The 19080-nt window shown below is 38.8% G+C and overlaps 1 long non-coding RNA gene across 1 annotated transcript; it reads right to left on the bottom strand.

The window, feature by feature from the left end:
- Positions 1 to 11896: 11896 nt before the first annotated feature.
- On the bottom strand, positions 11897 to 19062 carry LOC122489835. The gene is made up of 2 exons (XR_006299020.1): positions 18790 to 19062; positions 11897 to 13711 (listed from the first exon to the last, which is right to left on the bottom strand). It is a non-coding gene; the product is annotated as an uncharacterized LOC122489835 (long non-coding RNA).
- Between the last annotated feature and the right edge of the window lie 18 nt (positions 19063 to 19080).

The following is a 19080-nucleotide window of genomic DNA, read 5'->3' as shown; positions in this document are numbered from 1 at the left end:
TCAGAAATATTTTTAAAAAATATTTTTCAAAGTTTTTAATTGTTTGTGAAAGAGATAATGTGGGCAGGGGTAGGGACAGAGAGAGGGGAGGAGAGATAATTCCAAGCAGACTCTGCACTGTCAGTGCAGAGCGTGATGTGGGGCTTGAACTCACAAACTGTGAGATCATGACCTGAGCCAAAGTCAGATGCCTAACCAACTGAGCCACCCAGGTGCCCCCCATTTTTTAAAAAATAAATAATCTCCATGCCCAATGTGGGGCTAGAACTCACAACCCTGAGATCAAGAATCACATGCTCTACTGATTGAGCCAGCCAGGTGCCCCCAGAAACATTCCTTTTAAAGCTAGGAGCAAGACAATACTAAATACTATCACTCCAATTTTTCAACACTGTACTGGAGATCCTTGACAATCCACTAGGATTAAAAAAAAAAAAAGAATAAGGGGTTCAAAGAGCCAAAATATATTTCTTAGAGTTCTTAGTTATGAGCAAGATGCTGACTCTGGTTAATTAAGCAGATAAATAGCTTCTAAACCAGAATATTTGACAGCTCACAGAATCATTGGGAGAGCTGAAAAACCAGGCTTAAGGCTGAGTTTCCTGAAGTGTCTATATCAGGCTGCAGAAATGGACTGACAAGGAATCCTTTGCTGCCACCACTGAAGCCTAGACATTATTGATAGACCATTATCACTTTTGCTTCTGCAACTTGACTGCAACTGCTACCCCTGCTAACACTGATGTCAGCTCTGCTCCAACACTGCTTTTAATGTCACTGCTGTCACCACTACAGCATCAGTAATGGCTCGTTCCCCAGCTGTATAGAAAGCTGGGAAAGAAATTTGGAATATTTTAAGCTCCTAAAGAGGGAGCAGTCTTTGTCCTACAACTGGACTTGTAAAGTATGAAATTCCTCAAACAGAAAGAGGAGTTCAGATGCTGGGTGGTCAAAACAAAGGTCCATTCAGGAAAAGAAAAAGTAAAAATTGTTATTTGCAGATGCTATAATAATCTACACAGAAAATCTAAAGTAATTTATAGTCAAACTTATAAAATTAATGAAGAAGTTTAATTTTCTTGACATGATACTAACATAAAAATCAATGGCATTTCTATAAGTCAGCATTATGTAAACAATTAAAAAACTAGTAGAAAAAGGATACCATTCACTATAGTAAATGTACTATAAAGGTACCTGGAATAAATCTAACAAAAGATGTATATATTCTTTATGGAGAAAATTGTAACATATTATGAAGGACATAAGGAGGTGTTTTTTGTTATTTTATTTTATTTTATTTTATTTTTCAACGTTTATTTATTTTTGGGACAGAGAGAGACAGAGCATGAACGGGGAAGGGGCAGAGAGAGAGGGAGACACAGAATCGGAAACAGGCTCCAGGCTCTGAGCCATCAGCCCAGAGCCCGACGCGGGGCCCGAACTCCCGGCTCGCGAGATCGTGACCTGGCTGAAGTCGGACGCTTAACCGACTGCGCCACCCAGGCGCCCCTGTTGTTTTTTTTTTTTTTTTTTTAAATAGAGGTACCTACCATGTGCTCCTTGGGGAAGATGTGATTTCAAAGCATGTCAATTTGATGTATAAATTTAACAAAATTCCAGGTGAGATTTTTTAGTGTAATTTGAGAAAATGATTAAAATGCAAATGGGAGAGTAAATATCTAAAAATATCCCAAAGAGTTCTGGGAAAAAAAAAAAAAAGAACAAGGAGGTGGGACTTGCTCTTTAAAATATCAAGTCATTATAAAGCTTTAGCAATTACAGAGATCAGTTGATTCAGAAATGTTCAAAGAGATCAGCTGAGGGGGATAGAAAGCCCAGAAACAGACTTCTGCTTTTAGGGGATCTTGATTTATAACAGAGGTATTACTGAAATCTGGGGTAAAAAGATGGATAAGTTAATAAACAATGTCAGAACAATTCACTCTCCATAGAGAAAAATAAAATTAAGATCTCAACTTCAAACAAAACATAGAAGCAAGTTTCAGACAGGCTGAAGCTTGAAGATAAAAAAAACCCAAAACTTTAAAACCATTTGAAGAGAATACAGGGAATATCTTTGGGATCTTGGGTCATAGAAAATTTCTTAAACTAGACACAGAAAGTATGAATCATAAAGGCAAAGAATTGATATTTGACTGCATAAATGTTTTTTATAAGACAAAAAAACATATAATCAAAGTGTAATGAAAAGCACAAACAACTCAATAGAAAGATGGCCACAGTATGAACAGAAACTGAAGGGATTAGGAAACCCAAATGATTCATCAACATGTGATCAACATCAAGATGCTCAACCTTCCAGGTAATTAGGAAAAAACAAGTATAACAACAACTAGATATCATGTATCACCAATTAAGGGGTGGCATGCAAGTTGGGGAAAGGTAAATCTCTTAAACTACTGGCATAAGTATAAACAGGTATAATCTCTCAGGAGAACAATTTGAAAGGATGTTATAACATTTAAATAACTTCTAAGTTTATAGAAATTCCGGTATATGTACATGTGCAAAGTTGCTCATTGTCACTTTGTAACACCAAAAAAACCCCAAAAACAACAACAACAACAAAAACCAAAAACCAAAAAAAAACCAAAAAGGGAAACAAATGTCCATTACCAGGAAAATGAATGAGTAAAATTTTAAGTAAAATGTGGTAATCTATAGACTCAATACACAATCTACTGAATAGTGGTTAAAAGGGACTAAATAGATGTAAACAGATCAACATGAATTGATGTCAAAAATATAATGTTGAAAGAAAAAAGCAAGATGCATAATAATACACACTTACATAATCATTTTTACAAATTGGAAACATGAAACATTGCACATTTTTATGTTTATGTATATAAAATGTTCATTTACAGATATTCATAGAAAAGTATAATAGCCAGAAAGACACAATTTGGTAGCCAACCCCTAAGATAGTCCCCAATGAATACTTCCTCCTAGTCTTCGTGCCCTTGTATAATCTCCCCACCTTGGGTGTGACTGGGGCTTAGCGATTTGCTTGTAATGAACAGAAGTTATGGTGTCACTTTCAAGAGTGGGTATAAAAAAATTCTGACTTTTCTCTTGTTGGCTCTGGCTCTTCTAGCTCTGATGAAACAAATTACATGTCGTGAGCTGCTCTGTGGAGAGGTCCATGTGCCAAGGAACTGAGGGCAGCCTTTAGTTAAGAGCCATAAAGGAATTGAAGCCCTCAGTCTGACAATCCTCCAGGAGCTGAATCCTGCCCACAACCTCTGAGTGAACTTGGAAGTGTTCTACCCCAATTGAACCTAGAGATGACTGCAGCCCCGGGGCAACATCTCAACTGCAACATTGTGAGAGATCCTGACCAGAGAGTCCAGCTAAAGCACATGGATTCCTGATCCACAGAAACTGTAAGAAAATAAATGTTTTAAGTAATTTGTTATGCAGCAATAGATACTAATACATCACATTATGTGGGTTATAGTCTGGATTGGGGAGGGAGTAGGAGGAAATGGGATTAGAGAAAAGATGAAGGGGAATTTAAAAAATACTTTTATAGAAATGACTTTCAAAAAATGTGACAGAATGCTAATAACTGTTAAAATCTGGGTTGTGGGGGGGCGCCTGGGTGGCGCAGTCGGTTAAGCGTCCGACTTCAGCCAGGTCACGATCTCGCGGTCCGGGAGTTCGAGCCCCGCGTCAGGCTCTGGGCTGATGGCTCAGAGCCTGGAGCCTGTTTCCGATTCTGTGTCTCCCTCTCTCTCTGCCCCTCCCCTGTTCATGCTCTGTCTCTCTCTGTCCCAAAAATAAATAAACGTTGAAAAAAAAAATCTGGGTTGTGGAAACATGGGTGTTTGGTACCTTATCATATGTGCTTTTTTTGTACTTAATTTTTCAAAAAAAAAAAAAAAAAGAAAGAAAGAAAGAATAAATTCCTAATCTCAGACTATGAGAAAAACCTAGGGCTGAGATCTTATCTTCTAGACCTCTAGACATGAGAAATAAACCTTTTGTTTTCAGTTCCACATAGTTGTTGGAGGCTTTCTTGGTATACCATTTAAGTTATTATTTCATTAATTCTCTATAGAGCTAGTTGCAGGGGATAATGGAAGAGTGTGCTCATTTAAATTCTAAATTCAGGGGCGCCTGGGTGGCGCAGTCGGTTAAGCGTCCAACTTCAGCCAGGTCACGATCTCGCGGTCCGTGAGTTCGAGCCCCGCGTCGGGCTCTGGGCTGATGGCTCGGAGCCTGGAGCCTGCTTCCGATTCTGTGTCTCCCTCTCTCTCTGCCCCTTCCCCATTCATGCTCTGTCTCTCTCTGTCCCAAAAATAAATAAACGTAGAAAAAAAAAATAAATTCAAAATCACCACATTTTAGGAATTATGACTTCTATAGACAGGAAAAATTAAAAAATGGAAGGGGAGGGGCACCTGGGTGGCCCAGTTGGTTAAGTGTCAGAGACTTTAGCTCAGGTCAGGATCTCACGGTTTGTGAGTTCAAGCCCCACCTCAGGATCTCTGCTGTCAGTGTGGAGTCTGCCTTGGATCCTCTGTCCTCTTCTCTCTCTGTCCCTCCCCTGCTCACTCTCTCTCTCAAAAATAAAATAAAAACATTAAAAAAATTTTTTTTAATTGGGGCACCTGTGTGGCACAGTAGGTTTGAAAGGGCAGGCCTATGCCAGCCTACTCCATCTTGTTGTGTCCTTCACCTAGACCACGCCTCCTCCCCTTGAGTAACCTCCCTCTCACCCATTCAAACTTCCTGACCAAAACACGCCAGAGACCTGCGTAAGAGGACTCTGACCCTTCCCCAGCCAATCGGCCGAGGCCACGCCCCTTCCCCAGCCAATCAGCTGCCCCTAGACCCCTATAAAACCTTTGTGCTTTTGAAACTCGCTCTCTCTCCCCGGTATCTCACCGCTGCGACAGTGCAGGTAGGGGATTGAGCTCGAGCTAGCTCGAATAAAGGCTCTTTTGCTTTTGCATTGGACTTGGCTCCCTGGTGGTCTTTGGGGATCACGAATTCTGGGCATAACAGGTTAAGCATCTGTCTTTGGCTCAGAGCATGATCTCACAGTTCATGGGTTCAAGTCCCGCATCAAGCTCTGTGCTGACAGCTCAGAGCCTGGAACCTGCTTTGGATTCTGTGTCTTCTTCCCTCTCTGCCCCTCCCCTGCTCGTGCTCTCTGTCTCTCAAAAATAAATACAAAAGGTTAGAAAAAAAATTTTTTTAATGGAAGGGGAATTGATTTGTTTTTGAAAATTATGTCACTCTAAGTTGAAAATATAAATTACCCAAGAACATGCCAAAGAGGAGTAATGAAACAAGTGTAACAATTATCCCATAATTCAGACAAAAATCTTGAAAGTAGCACTGGGCTACTTACATTTTTGGTCCTTTCTTCTTTTGACTTTAAGATAAATCAACTTTAAAAATGTTTATTTCATGAGGATGTATTTGAAAACTGGCATATGATAAAGTAGCAACTTAAATTATTGGATATATCATTTTTATTACATTTGCTACCTACTCACTACTCCTCATGCATTCTGGTGATCTACTATAATCATATATATTTAAATCATCTGGGTCTATCAAAAAATGTTATTTCTGATAACTTAATAATTATGCAGCTTCAAATGTTAGGTTTTAATTTTGAGGCTCGTTTTCACATTTTATTCCTTTTCTTTAGATTAGCTAGCCATTTTATGAGGGCCATCTTGACTTTCTCTTATTGAAAACCCAGTATATCAGTGTTTCTTTCATTTCATAGTGTATGGTACAATTAAGATTTAATTAGAAGCACACTAGGAAGGGAATTGAAAGCTACTCTGAACCTGTAAATGAAATGTTACACTTTTAAATTGCTCACATGTTGCAACCTATCCTATCTAAAAAGCTTCAGCGTGGAAACTTAGAGATGGAGCTCTTTGAAATAACATGATTGCTTGTTACATTGAACCTCTTCCTTGTCATGTGTTCACCAAAAACCTCATTTTATATAAAGAAGAAAGATTCACAGATGCTTCAAGGAAGAAAAGGGGATTTTCACTACATTTGCTTTACAAAGAACATCTTGTACAAGTATTTAAGGGTGAGAAAACCTTACACTCATTAATGCATGTCCTACCTACTCTTCCCTTTTCATAGCCTTACAAAGAAGCACATTTGAGAAGTGATTAGTCCATCATAAAATATGAATCAATTTTGAATAAATATGTAGCCTTATATTTATTTATGTATTTATTATTGAAGTATATTTGATATACGATGTTACATTCAGTTTCAGGTGTACAACATAATGATTCAAAAAGTCTATACCTTATGCACTAGAAGTACAGCTACTACTATCCGTTACCATACAGTGCTATTACAATACCACTGTCTATATTCCCTGTGCTGTATCTTTTATTCCTGTGATTTATTCATTCCATACTGGAAGCCTGTATCTACCACTCCCCTCCCCTGATTTTGCCCATTCCCCCTACTCTCTCCCTTCTCTCAGTCATCAGTTGTTCTCTGTATTTATGGGTCTGTTTCTGTGTAGCTTTATACTTAAACCAATGCTTTAAAAAAGTAGTAAGTCTTATTAGAATTTGTGTCTTCATTATTGCTTCTAATCTCATTAACTTATTTTCAAACTTAGATATATCATTTCCAAGACTGAAGGAGAGGGTACATTTAACATATATTTATTTTTGAGAGACAGAGGGACAGAGTGCAAGCCAGGGAGGGACAGAGAGAGAGGGAGACACACAATCTGAAGCAGGCTCCAGGCTTTGAGCTGTCAGCATGGAGCCTGATGCAGGACTTGAACCCACAAACTGTGAGATCATGACCTGAGCCGACATCAGATGCTTAACTGACTGAGCCACCCAGGTGCCCCAGTAGAGGGTACATTTAAAGATGGAAGTTGCAATTATGGACTTTTTTATTTGAATTGGGATTACAGTTGACCTGAACAATGTAGAAGTTGGGGCAATGACCCTTGTGCAGTGGAAAATCTATGTATAACTTTTGACTCCCCCAAAACTTAACTACTAATAGCCTCCTGTTGACTAGAGGCCTTACTGATAACATAAACAATCGATTAGCATATATTTTGTATGTTATGTGTATTATATTCTGTATTATTACCATAAAGCTAGAGAAAATGTTATTAAGACAAACATAAGAGGAAATATATTTATAGTATTGTACTGTATTTATCAAAAAAAATTCATGTATAATTAGACCTCCACAGTTTAAACCCATGTTGTTCAAGGGTCAACTGTAATCATTTTCTGAAAGGCAAAATGGAAAACAACTTAGTGCAGAGGTTTGAGCCTTGATGAGGTGAGAGAAGTGTTCAAGGCTGCTCAAAATGACCTACTGAGATATCTTGGCTATAGGAAGAGGAGTGGCTTTGCTCCAAAGTGGATTTCAGGTAAATGTGTGTACCACTGCTAAGGGCATGAAAGATCTCGGACAGTGTGGACTACAGGTAGAGAATAAATATTTTAGAAACCTTTCCCATCCATCTTAATTATTTTTTAAAAAAATTTTAATGTTTATTTATTTTTCAGAGACACAGCATGAGCATGGGAGGGGCAGAGACAGGGAGACAGAATCTGAAGCAGGCTCTAGGCTCTGAGCTGTCACCACTGAGCCCAACACGGTGCTCAAACTCACGAACTGAGAGATCATGACCTGAGATGAAGTCGGACGCTTAACTGACTGAGCCACCCAGGCGCCCCCTATCCATCTTGTTCTTCCCATCTGGGTTGAGAAGGCCTAATCATGGAATGAAGCAGAAGAATAAACAAGTGCTTGTGATCATTATGGAGATGAGGACTTTCAGGAAATCCTAAACATCCAAGGTCTTGACATTCACAGGATGATCAAAATTCATGCTCTAAAGGCAGAACATTTCTGGTAACAACTTATCACCCACAAGTCTTCATCATTAAGGCATTATACTATCCTAATCAATACATCTTCTAATAATGGGCTAGATGATATTTTAATATATTTTAAGAGGAAAGTAGGAGGATTTTCCAGAGGTCATTATTTTAGACCTTATTATTTTAGAGAGATGCCTAGTTATCTCATGTTTATAGATGTCCAGGAAAGTTGACTTTGGTAATCTTGAACTTTAAATTTCTTTTTCTATAGCCTTTAGAATATAAACAGAATAATAGTGGCCACATATAAATTTATTAAAGTCACATTTCTCCCAGGATGTAATTCATTTACCCAGAATCTATTTAATGAACTATTGTATGTATTATGTATGCATTTGTGTGTTTATGTATATGTGTGTATGTATGTGTGCATATATCTAGATAGATAGATAGACAGACAGACAGACAAATAGATATATACAGAGCTTAGGATCAGCATGGAATAATAGGCTTACTTCCTGCCTTGGTATAATTACAGTATAAACAGAAAATTTTGATGTTTTTTAAGTAGCTTTGCGTCAGGTAAATTTATGATTTCTTTTGGGCTTATGAAATATTGGAAATAGCTTATGGATCTTTCTTTTTTTTTTTAAAGTAAGCCCCTTTTAATGTTAGATGGCACAGGGAACAAATTTATTGACACCACTAGCTGATCAGTACAGTGAAATATGAAAATGTCTTTATCTCATTTTGTGCCTATTTATTTTCTGGTTATTTATTTGTAATTTACATCCAAGTTAGTTAGCATATAGTGCAATAATAATTTCAGGAGTAGATTCCAGTGATTCATACCCAATGTATAACACCCAGTGCTCATCCCAACAAGTGTCTTCCTTAATGCCCCTTACCCATTTAGCCCATCTCCCCACCTATAGCCCCTCCAGCAACCCTCAGTTTATTCTCTGTATTTAAGAATCTCTTATGTTTTATGGCCCTCCTGTTTTTACATTATTTTTGCTTCCCTTCCCTTATGTTCATTTGTTTTGTATCTTAAATTCTACATATGAGTGAAGTCATATGATATTTGTCTTTCTCTGACTTATTTTGCTTAGTGTATAATAATACCCTCTAGTTCCATCCATGTTGTTGCAAATGGCAAGATTTTATTCTTTTTGATTGCCAAGTAATACTCCATTCTATATATATACCAAATCTTCATTATCCATTCATCTGTCAATGGACATTTGGGTTCTTTCCATACTTTGGCTATTGTGGATAGTGCTGCTATAAACATTGGGGTGCATGTGCCCCTTCGAAACAGCATACCTGTATCCCTTAGATAAATACCTAGTAGTGCAATTGCTGGGTTGTAGGGTAGTTCTTTTTTTAACATTATGAGGAACCTCCATACTGTTTTCCAGAGTGGCTGCACTTTGCATTCCCACCAGCAATGCAGAGGAGATCCTCTTTCTCTGCATCCTTGCCAACATCTGTTGTTGCCTGAGTTAATTTTAGCCATTCTGACTGGAGGGAGGTGGTATTTCGTTGCGGTTTTAATTTGTATTTCCCTGATGATGAGTGATGTTGAGCATTTTTTCATGTGTCTGTTAGCCAACTGGATGTCTTCTTTGGAGAAGTGTCTATTCATGTCTTTTGCCCATTTCTTCACTGGATTATTTTTTCGGGTGTTGAGTTTGATAAGTTTTTTACAGATTTTGGACACTAACCCTTTATCTGATATGTGATTTGCAAATATCTTCTCCCATTCCATTGGTTGCCTTTTAGTTTTGCTTAATTCTTTATGTACTCTTAGAAGTCTAGGGATCTCAGGCTGTAACCCATTGGTTTATAGGATGAAAATAACTGAGTCACTACTTGTCCATTCTAGTCATTTCAGGTGTGATTATATTTGAGTTGAATTTCTACAAAGCTGATCTGGATACTTAACATATATCTGAATTTGAAGATGGCTCAAAATCCAGTAATAAATTTTCCACACTCAATTAAATCTCTTTGTGTAAGAATGGCCCAAATAATGAGCTGTATTTCAAGAAACCATACTTATGGTTTGAATTAAAGAAAGTCACCAAAAACCCAGTTACCTCAAAAGTTTTCCTTTTACCCAATCTACTTTTTACACCATCCATTTCCTCTTCCTCAACATGGACTCCAGCAAGCTGTGTTTTTTTTTTAAGTTTATTTATTTATTTTTTGAGAGAGAGAGAGAGAGAGAGAGAGAGAGAGAGAGAGAGAGAAAGCACAAGTGGGGGAGGGGCAGACAGGTAGATCGAGAATCCCAAGCAGGCTCCACACTATCAGTGCAGAGCCCATGGCAGGTCTTGATCCCATGAACTATAAGATCATGACCTGAGCTGAAATCAAGAATTGGATGCTCAACCAACTGAGCCACCCAGGTGCACCTAAGGTACTGTTTAATATCAATTTTCCATTAGGAGGAAAGTGAAGGGTCTTGCAAATGACCCCTATTAAGTTTGACATCGGCTCTCCTTTCTCTGCAAACTTCTCCCTTTCCCCTTATCTACATAGTCACAGGATAGTCTCCAAGCAGCCATGGTTATAAATTATGTCCCCTAACATTGTTAGATACAGTTTGGACTGGACAGAGATTCAGTCTTGGAAAATTTGGAACGGGGAGTAAGAGATCTGGTCTGTGTTTAGGTTGAAATCTTTAAATGCAGAAGATATAAAAAACATTTTTTGCAGTCATATTTTCTACCACGAAGATTAGGTAGTTAAGATACATAGAGTGGAACAAAGAGAGAATGTCTCATCCCTGAGACATGGCCTTGGTTTCATTCTTGTATTTTCCACTTGTTGCTTAAGTTAACTTGAGTTGGTTTCTGTTTCTTGAAACCAAAAGTGAGCCAAGAGATAGACTGTCTTGATAGAAGCCTACCTGTTAGTTCTACAGTCACATTATTGCCTCTATCACTTCAGCTAGTAGTTATTTTCAAATGCACATAGAATCCAGTCTCTGAAGATCTAGGAATACAATCGAGGTGCTCCAGAGGAGTCAAAATGAGATCTGACAAGTCCAAGATTTATATGTATATATATTTATATATAATATAGTATATTTATATATAATATTTATATGCATATATATATTTCTTTGCTATAAAATCAAATAATTACTTTTTTAACTCATTTCATCATCATATAATCTTTTTTTTAAAGCTTATTTATTTTGAGAGAGAGAGCGTGCACAAGTGGGGGAGGGGTAGGGAGGAGAGACAGAATCCCAAGCAGGCTCCTTACCATCTGTGCAGAACCCAGTGTGGGGCTCAAACTCATGAACTGTGAGATCATGACCTCAGCCAAGATCCAGAGTCGGACGCTTAACTGACTGAGCAACCCAGGTGCCCCAATCTCTTTTCCTTTTTTTAAGTAATCTCTACACCCAACATGGGGTTCAAACTCACAACCCCCAGATTGAAAGTTGCATGTTCTACCAACTGAGCCAGCCAGGTGCCTCTCAAGTCATTATTTTATTTTATTTTATTTTATTTTATTTTATTTTATTTTATTTTATTTTTAAAAGTTTATTTATTTATTTTGAGACACAGAGAGAGAACAAGTAGGGAAGGGGCAGAGAGAGAGAGGGAATCTCAAGCAGGCTATGCACTGTCATTAGCGTGGAGCCCAATGTAGGGCTTGAACTCACAAACTGTGAGGTCATGTTCTGAGCAGAAATCAAGAGTCAGATGCTTAACCAGCTGAGCCACCCAGGTGCCCCTCAAGTAATTAGTTTAAATAACTGTCATTGTCTTTAAAATGTTAAGAGACTAATAAAGGGGACTGGATAGGCAACCACCACCCCCATGGTACTCTTTTTGTGGGTAATTTCTTTCTCTAATTTTGGGGAGAAAAAAATGATCCTGTCTATAGTTTCATTACTCAAATTCAGAAACCACAGCTCTCCTTTCTTCATAAAAGGCTGAGGTGGACACAGCTGGTTAAACCTGGATAATTAAAGTATCAATCAGAACAGGAGAGATTAAATGACTTTACTTGAATGGAACAATTAGGCAGGACTAAAATTGGAAGAAAAATAAAATCCGTTACAAAAGAAACATAGCAAACAATTTGACACTGCCTTCTTTGTAAGTAAGTCACGTTCACTGTGTACATGACAACAGAGGCAGAAGGAAGCAAATGTTACAAACAAGGTAAGTCTATGAATGTCCATGTCTCAGGAAGTTCATGTTGTCCAGTTCACCTATGGCAACATTTGGAGCAAGTCTACTTGTTATCATCCTTCTATGCTTCTTGAAGAATACTTAAAACTTGATTTAAAGAAGGCATACTGTATAGAAATAGCATCTTATTCATTTCTTTAGCAATCTATATATCCCAACAAATTAAATGGATAACAAATAATAATAAAACATACTTTGAAACTATCAAAAGATACATAAAATCCATATATGGTTATTAATAAGCATTGAACAATAAGATTTTTTAAGTAGGGCAATCACCTTTCAATATATAATTAAAATATATCTGTTAGTCAGGGTTCTCCAGAGAAATAGAACCAATAGGATATATATAGAGAGAGGGAGAGAGAGAGAACTAGATATAGATAGAGAGAGTGGGGAGGAGAGATGGATTGTAAAGCATTGCCTAACATGATTATGGAGGCTGAAAAGACCCAAGATCTACAGTTGGCATGCTACAGACCTAGAAGAGCTGATGTGTAGTTACATTGTGAGTCGGAAGGCCTAAGAACCAGAACAGCCAATGGTTTCAGTTCCAGTCCACAAGCTTGCAGACTTAAGACCCAAGAAGAGCTGATGTTTCAGTTCAAGTCTTAAGGCAGAAAAAAAAAAAAAAATCAATGTCCCAGCTCAAAGCAATCAGGGAGGAGGAGTCCCCTCTGACCCAGCCTTTTTGTTCTACTTAAGTCTTCAATTGATTCAGTAAAGCTTACCCAAATTAGGGAGGGCAATCTGCTTTATTCAGTGTACTCATTCAAATGTTAGCTTATCCAGAAACATCCTCACAGACAAACCCAAATAATGTTTGCCTAAATGTTGGGCACTCCATGGCCCAGTCAAGTTGATATATACAATTAACCATCAGAAAGAAGTCCACCCCTTGTCAACTTGGAACCCATATGCATCTCCTTAAACCAAATTTAATCTCTAAATAATGACAATAACAAGGTCATAATTCTACTTAACATGATATAATATCTTGCATAAACCAAAAACATACTAACCCTTTCCCTTGAAAGGGAGGTAATATTGTTGAATGATGTTCAGTCTTCTTGATATCCCATAATTCAAATTCTATAATGTAAAATTAACAATACTTAAATATTATGACATAAAGTCAATATATCTTACATTATATGATAAGGAAATACAACAGGGAAGAAAACAAAGGTATTTGTGAAATACACGCACACACATGCATAACAAAGTAAGGATAAATACTCATGACAATTATAGTACTCACTTCTATAACTAGTCACATGGTCATTGCTTGTATTTATAACTACCTTCTTCCACTACTCATTCTGTTTTCCCTTTGTCTTCAGCCAGCATCTGAGGTGGTCATGCATGATTTTTTAGCGTTAGGGTGACCCAAATCTTCATTCCTGAAGGATGTGAGCCATTAGTTGTTCTGTCTGGGTTGGGTTGTTGTAGTTTTCCATTGGCCTTAATCACAGGGCGTGGTAATACAAAGGGATCCCCTGTATTTCAGACATACTCTTCTTTCCTTCTATGGTGGATGAGTAGTCCAATTTCCCCTTGGTAGTCAGGATCAATCACCCCAGCCAGCACAGTAACTCCTTTCTTTGCCTGTTGATTCAGACACATGGGGAACCCAAAGTGGCCAGTCGGCAGTCTTAACTTCCAGTTCAGTGGAATCATTGTTGTATCGTCTGGTAGAAACATTCCTCCCCTTGGAACAAAGACCTCTAGACCAGTGGAACATAAATAAGGTCATGGGGACAGGAAGCAAAATTGTGCTAGTGAATTATTAGGGTTAATAGTGAGATTTACCATTCCCATTTTTACCCCTTGCTTCCTGGACTCATGAATTCTGGCTATAGGAGAAAAAAAGCACCATATGTTATATATCTAATTAACCATGAGTCTTCCTGTTATTGGGAAATGGATTCAATGATCAGAATTTGGCCACTCACAATATACAAATACTGGAGTACACATATTCATGAATATTTCTTTTTTTAAAGTTTTTATTTATTTAGAGAGAGAGGGAGAGAGGGAGAGAGGGCGAGTGGGGAGGGACAGAGAGAAAGAGAGAGGGAGAGAGAGAATCCCAAGTAGGCTGTGCACTGTCAGCACAGAGCCCAACATAGGGCTTGATCTCATGAGCTGTGAAATCATGACCTGAGCCAAAAACAAGGGTTGGACGCTTAACCGACTAAGCTACCCAGGCACCCCTCTATTCATTTCTTTATTGAGGAGACATTTATTTAAAAATATATTGATACAAAGTTAAAGTTCTAATAAAATTCATCTAAGAGAAATATACATTTATAACCAGATAATCTGTCAGGTAAATGTGATTAAACTTCATTGTTTTAAAAATACCCCAATGCAGAGGCTATAAAGTACTCTATTTTGGGGTTGGAGATTTGGAAATGAGATTGGTCACCAGAGTGAATACATGAGACTCTTTGCAAAGTGTAATGAGTGAATATGATTTACATGTTCCATGTGTTCAGGTCATTCCAGTCAGGCATGCAAAGTTTATGGGCATTAGGAGTTAACTTACTGTGGGGTTTTTTTTTTTTTTTTGCATATTAGAGAATTTGGAAAATAGAAGTATAAGTTTCTACTGATGTATCAATGGAAAAACCATTTAAAGCAGATGTACATTTGAATTACAATGTAAATTCAATGTAACAAGTGTACTGAGTACTTTACTAAGGCAAGTACTTGAGTATACAAATATAAACAGGACACAGTTCATATTCTCCATGAGGTTATCAGCTAATGGGTGAAGGTGGGGGGCATAAGACACACTCTAATTACTTTACTAAAGAGTGAAGTAAAACAGAGGAAACTGCCATTTAAGATAGCAAGTTGAATACATGGTTAGATCTGCTCCTTCCTGAAATCCCACCAAAATGACAGTAAAAAGATTTTTGACACACAAAGACATAGAGAGCAGGAGGAGAGAAAATAAAATAAGACTACTGGAAGCTGGAAAGCAACTGGACTAATGACAACTGATTTAGCAGAACCGGAATAGTTGAATCCTAAGCCTATGGTGGAAAAAAAGCAAGTGAATTACATTATAGAATTCTCAAGAAACATGGGAAATACAGGACCTGAGGTATCTTTGAAAATGTAGGTAAACTGAAGCTAAAAGTCTGAAAGTCTGTATACAATAACCTCCCTACAACTCTGTCCCACCCAGCAGAATACTTAAGTAAGTTGCTGACCTAATATCCGATTACTCTTGAATGCTTTTCTATATATATATTCTACGAATAAAAATGTTTTCTTACATGGACACAATATAATTATCAAAATCAGGAACATTATACATTACTACCATCTAATTATCGGACTCTACTCAAATTTCACTAGTTTTCCAATAATGTCCTTTATGTCAGGTGCAGTCCCTCAATCTTTCCCTGACTCTTATAGCCATACACTTCTGAAGATTACAAGCTAGCTATTTTATAGAGTGAACCTTAATTTGATTTGTCTGATGCTTTCTCATATAAGCATCATGTCATGTATCTTCGGCAGGAATATAACAGAAGTGATGTTGTGATCTTCTAACTACATTCCATCAGGTGGCATACAATTTCTATTTATCCAATTGGATGCTATTCATGTTGACCATTTGATTAATGTGGGATCTGACAGACTTCTCCACTATAAATTTATCATTTTTTTTCCATTTGTAATTAATAAGTATTTTGGGGGGAGGAACTTTTAAAATATGTAAATATCTTATTCCTCATTAAATATTCAATTTATTCATTCATTTAAATACATTAATATAGGCGGGGCACCTGGATGGCTCAGTCGATTGAGCATCCAACTCTCAGTTTTGGCTCAGGTCATGATCTCATAGTTCGTGGGTTCAAGCCCCAAGTTGGGCTCTGCACTCACAGTGCAGAGCCTGTTTGGGATTCTCTCTCTCCCCCTCTCTCTCTGCCCCTCCCTGTCTCTCTTTCTCTCTCTCTCTCTCTCTCTCTCTCTCTCTCAAAAATAAATAAAACCTAAAAAAATGTATCAATATAGGCTTGCGGTTTCCTGTTTTATTCAATGGATTATTACATGTTGACCAATATTATTTTGATGTTCAAAATGTCCCAGGTTTGGCCAGGGGGAGCCTATTCAAGCTGTATGTTGTTTTCATGTCCCCATCAATTCTTTTTTTTTTTTAATTTTTTTAACGTTTATTTATTATTGAGAGACAGAGAGACAGAGCAGGGGACGGGCAGAGAGAGGAGGAGACACAGAATCTGAAGCAGGCTGCAGGCTCTGAGCTGTCAGCACAGAGCCCGACGCGGGGCTTGAACTCACAGTGACATCAAGACCTGAGCCAAAGTCGGAAGCTCAACTTACTGAGCCACCCAGGCGCGCTCCCCCCCTCCCATCAATTCTTTGAGCACTTTCTTACTTTCTGGCACAACAACATGATCCAGGCTAAACTTGTGTTTTTCCACTGCCCCAGTGGTGGAATCAGTTATTTCTCCAAGGATTCTTAGTTTCCTTTAGGGGAGAATAATATTTAGAAGCTACCACCCAATAATGGGCCCAATATGTGCTCATTATTATTAATGGGGTGCCTCTGCTAACAGGCCTTCTCAGTGGACAAAGCCAGGGAAAATGCACACACACACACACACACACACACACACACCCATATACAACTATATTTATTTCTATATCTGTATGTATGTCCAGTCACTGATATTGCTAATTCTAATCCAACACTACAGAGTTCATTCTACTGGTCTCTCTTTTCATATTTGTAACTCCCTTCTCTGAGAGTGAGAAACTGGACCTTCATTATCCTTAATATATTTACTTATTTGATCAATCCTTCTGAACATAAGCAGACTCCCACTCACTGCTGCCCCCTCCCCTGCATGGAAACTCTTCTTACCCTACTCATTTTTTTAAAAAAAATTTTTTTAAGTTTATTTATTTTTGAAACAGAGAGAGACAGAGCATGAACGGGGGTGGGTCAGAGAGAGAGGGAGACACAGAATCGGAAGCAGGCTCCAGGCTCTGAGCTGTTAGCACAGAGCCCAACGCGGGGCTCGAACTCACGGACCGCGAGATCGTGACCTGAGCTGAAGTCGGACGCTTAACCGACTGAGCCACCCAGGTCGTGACCTGAGCTGAAGTCGGATGCTTAACCGACTGAGCCACCCAGGCGCCCCTCTTCTTACTCTACTCATGATCCAATACCTGTATCAGGCTGATGCTTTCTCCTTATCCTCTAATGCCCTCTTCCTCTTCTTCCTCTTTTTTTTTGAGATTAAAAAAAAAAAAATCTCTCCACCCATCATGGGACTCAAACTGACAACCCCAAGATCAAGAGTCCCACACTCTACCCACTGAGCCAGCCGGGCACCCCTGTCCTCCTCTTCTTACCTGTTCTCTGACACCCTTTGTTCCAGGAAGGGAAGGGGAAAACGTGATTTCTTTCACATTCTCTTTTAGCCTTTTTTTTTTTTTTAACTATTACAAACAATACTGCAGTTAGTCATGGTGTCTATACAAGGTTAGTATATGTTTAAAATAAATTCCTAGAAGTGGACTTGTTGGGTCAGAGAGTATGTGCCTTTGTCATGCTGTTGATTGTGCTACATTACTTTTCAGAGTTTAAACAATTTACTCATGATGATGCCTGAAAGAACTCTTAGATACACAGAAACAGAAATACACAGAAAGACCTAAACGTGACAGGGTAACATTTAAGAAAATTAAGACATTTTTTCTCTTCTTATTTCTCTGGAAATACATTTATCGTTACGTAAGTCAAATTTCCTACTAATTCAGTTTCTCGCTAAAGAAAATGGAGCAAAATTTAGCCATCACGAGCAAATTTAGAAATACAAAACAATAACCGAACAGACTGGCTAAAAACTTTAAGAATGCTCAGAAACATAAATTAGCACCATAAGCTGAATGGGAGCTAGTACAGTAGCCCTGCAATTTTGCAAGGCAGAAATGAAAGCAGGACGATACAAAACACCAGGAAATACTTTTTCTACCACACGTGTTCGTCAGATACTTGTCAGAAAACCGTTTTCCAGGTCATTAGCTTATATCCTGCAGCCCAGCAGTGGTATCGGCGCGCTCCTTGGAGTGGCCTCTCCCATGGCCTCGGGCATGTCAGAAATCGGGAGCTTGCAGTTACGCGGTTTGCCCAGGACTTCCCAGGTTTTTGCCCTGGCTGCAGGTTTGTGCTGCACCTCGCGAACCCCTCCAAGTACCAAGCAAACCCGGACATTAGCCACCTTAAGACCAGGCTTACACTGGGAGAGAACTTGGACCTGCGCTCTCCAACACGGCACCGTTAGCCGCATGGGACTATTTACATTTAAATTAAGTTCAATGAAAAATTAATTTCCTCGGTCGCCGTAGCTAAGTCACAATCTCTCAGCAGCCACAAGTGGCTAGTGGCTACCGTATTAGAAAATGCAGATATAGAATTTTTCCATTATCGCAGAAAGGCTATTGGACAACGCTGATGTTGACACTTTGAAGTTAAAAGGAAAAAAAAGGTCGGAAGCCACTGGGCTCCCCTGCCCGAAATAATTAACAGACGTTATTACTCCTTCCAAATAGGATGAGGGAGGAAATTATGCTAAGAAACCACCAAGCAAAAACCTGCAAAGGCACCTGCCGGAAGGCTTTCTCGGGGAACTCACGTAATTCTCACGGCGGAGGCCGTCCCTCTTTCTGCTGTGTGAAGTAACTCCTCAGACTTCTAGTACGCAGGGAATCCCAAAGCGGTGGGCGACAGAGGGCCAAGACCCCCGAGATTCAGTTGTTCAAAGCGCTGGACGCCTGTATTCACAGGGTGGGGAGCCTCTGCTCTGCGGTCCACAGCCTGACGCCACCCTCTGTCTCGCATCCCCTCCGTCAGGTGCTTGTAGCCGACCAGGAGCGCGAACCTGCCTTTGCGCGCGCGCTTCTGCACGAGAGCGCGCGCGGCTCTC

Source organism: Prionailurus bengalensis, chromosome B2 (genome assembly GCF_016509475.1).
Source record: "Prionailurus bengalensis isolate Pbe53 chromosome B2, Fcat_Pben_1.1_paternal_pri, whole genome shotgun sequence".
In the NCBI taxonomy this organism is placed as follows: Eukaryota; Metazoa; Chordata; class Mammalia; order Carnivora; family Felidae; genus Prionailurus; species Prionailurus bengalensis.
Note: the sequence above shows the minus strand (reverse complement) of the source record. Positions and strands in the feature narration are given on the sequence as shown.